This window comes from Mauremys reevesii, linkage group 3 (genome assembly GCF_016161935.1).
Source record: "Mauremys reevesii isolate NIE-2019 linkage group 3, ASM1616193v1, whole genome shotgun sequence".
NCBI lineage: Eukaryota > Metazoa > Chordata > Testudines > Geoemydidae > Mauremys > Mauremys reevesii.
Genome location: NC_052625.1, coordinates 138,208,453 through 138,211,501, shown reverse-complemented (window position 1 = coordinate 138,211,501; position 3,049 = coordinate 138,208,453).

Here is a 3,049-nt window from a genome sequence, read left to right as displayed (position 1 = left end):
TAACAGCTGTTAGATCAGAACAAACCCTCCCATGAGTCTGAGAGTCACTCCTTTATACAGTTTGGGCCTTTGATCTACAGGTTGGGTCTTTGCATAACTGGAGGTGGTAATTTGCATTCACCTTCCCCTAAGTATTGCCTAGGAATCCCCCTTAACTTTGTCTGACATATTGTTTAAAATAGCTCATAACACTTCCCAAAGTTTACAGCGGCCACATCCTCCTTCTGGAGAAGTTACCTACAATCCCACTTTAATACATAAACATTTGCTTTTTTAATACAATGAACTCCTATGATATCTAATTCAATAAGGTTTGTCCAGGATATTGCAGGAAAGTGCCATATCTGTCACATCAACCACTTCATCTACGAATAGAACTCTCCTGAAGTCTGACCATGCATGCCTATATGACAATTTGGGGAATCTGTCTTTACACAGCTTCTGAATTCTGATTGGTACTGGGATTTCCTGATGTCTTTGTGTGTGTTAGATTGCAGTTACCATTTTGAATGTAGGGCATCTCATGTCCTTTTACCTCCACATTGGACTGGAATTCTAAAAGGCAGCAGCCCTGGGCTGACAATAGAAGGTTATTAAACCTTGATGGTCTCTGTATCTAAATGTAAATAACCTAAGCAATATGCTGACTTCTGCCCAGGAGAACTGGTTTATCATGGGAGAGGTCACATGACAATGAAGTCACCTGGTAGTGGTTTGATCACCAGTTGAGGCGCATCAGGTGGTCACATGCCAGAGGAAATTGGAAGGTTATAAAAAGGCAGGAGCCTTCAGCCATTTTTATCAGCTCAAGGAGAGGGAAGCTGCTGCAGGATCCTGGTGAAGCAAAGATAACTCTACCTACCTGACCACAGATGGAAGTAAGGGTGAGTGAAAGTGAGGGGCATTGTGTTTGGGGGATGATGACATGTTGTTTTATGAATAATCTGTCCCACCTTGTGCTTTCTCTCTTAAGTAAAAAGAGAGTTGAGAAACCTTTTGCTAACCCTGTGTCTATTTGCTTCTCTGTGATGTGTCCCTTAAGACAAACCTTAAACCAGAAGGGTTCACCTCTTTGGTGGGATTTTGGGGAATGTACTAGAGCTTCTGGAGAGGCTTGAGGGAGACTGTACTAGTTTCAGAGTGTAGGCATTGGATTGGGGGATCCCCATTGCTGAGAGGAGAGTCAAACACAAGGTCTGCACCTGGAGTGCATGCCTAAACACAACGCCAGAGACAGTGCCTAAACTCTGCCCAGCCACAGCACATGGGATTCAGTTTTTGGATCCTCCTCACAGCACTCAACCCATTTCCCTACCAAAATGAGCAATACATCTTCAGTTGTCAGATTTATAATTGATGTCTTTATTGTTAATTTCTTCTCAGGAACTGTTTTATGTTCTTTATTGAACACAGCTGTGAAAAATGTGCTTCTGAACCCTGATTTTAATATTGCCTCAATCCTTTGGTCCACAGGCTGAACTTTTGCAGTTGTGTTGGCATGAAGAGCAGATTGTGCTCATCAACTGTTTAGTGGCCAGATGAATACCTACCTTTCCAAACAATAACACAACTTGGAATAGCAACTTGTGTGATATCACAGTTGTTTTGTCTGTTGGCACTAAACTACCAAAAAACCCTTGAAGAGTATCAGAAATCATCGATGCTCTGGATTGTCCTCTGCGTGAAACAGGCAGGTTATTCATACTGATGTGCTTAAAGCAACATAGCTTCACATATTTGCCAGGCATATAATCACGTGCAAGTGCAGTGAGCCTCTGGCAGTTTCCTGTATCTGAAGCCAGTGTTTTCTCAGGCAACAGCATCCAGAAATAGTCAGTTTCATCAGCATTGTAAATATGGTCTGGCTGCAATTCCTCCTTTTTTCATGACATTAAAACTAGACTTGGCAAAGCATCATAAACATAAAATAAGAAACATTCCTGCCCTGACAGAGAGATGGATTACATCGCTAAACAAGTCATTTCTATCTCTACATTTTATGAATCAGTTTCCACCTGAATGGATCCCCTGATGCAGTAGAAACTGACAATTCTGCCAGCAATAGAGAGCTATTGGGTCTACAATCAAGTTTAAATATTTTCAGACAGTCGGCACTAGCTGAAAGTGGGACAGCTTCATGTTGCTACTCAAATGCTTTTTTGTTGCTACTCAAATGCTTTTTTGTTTCACAGCTATACTTGGACATGCTGTGCCCTCATTTGGTTTTGTCCACTCCAGACAGATTACTTTTTCCAAAGCTTCATAGTGGAAGCTTTCCTTCATTTTCTAAGGATAGGCTATGGATATGGGAACCAAGGGACCAAGGTTCTACTGCCAACTTTGACACTATCTTGTTGTGTGACTGAGTCACTTAACCTCTTTGTGACTTAGTATTTTCATCTATAAAATAGGACTAATGATACTCTTGTTTGTAAAGTGCTTTCAGATCTACAGATGGAAAACCACAGTGTTAGGGCTGATACAATCATTGGCCCACATCATCCCTTCCCACTGAAAAACCCACATGGGGATTCAGAGGATATGTCTATACAGCATCTGGGAGATGTAATTCCCAGCTCAAATAGATGTCCATGCACTAGCTCTGCTTGAGCAAGCAGCCTAGCCACAGCTACGCAGGCACTGGCTCGGGTTAGCTGACCAAGTACACTCCTGTCCAACCCATGACTCAGGTAGCTAGTCTGTGCCACCACAGCCACACTGCTATTTTTACACTCTAGTTTGAGCAGAGCTAGCTATGTATGTCCCCTGAGCTGGGACTCTAACCTCCCAGCTGCTGTGTAGACATACCCTGAGGGGGAAAAATCTCCAAGTATCCATATAGAGACCACCACAGTGGTCTGTTGTGGGGTGGAGTTCTTTTCCAAACTGTGGGTCTACTCCACATGCAGATTTAGGACCCCTCTAATAGTAATATTATTTTCCTCGTTAAGCCATAGAGGAGACAAAGTCGTATATCATTTATTTTGCACTCCTTAGTCTCCAAGTAAGGCACTGTCCACTCCAGACCAATGAGAAATTTAAACAACAA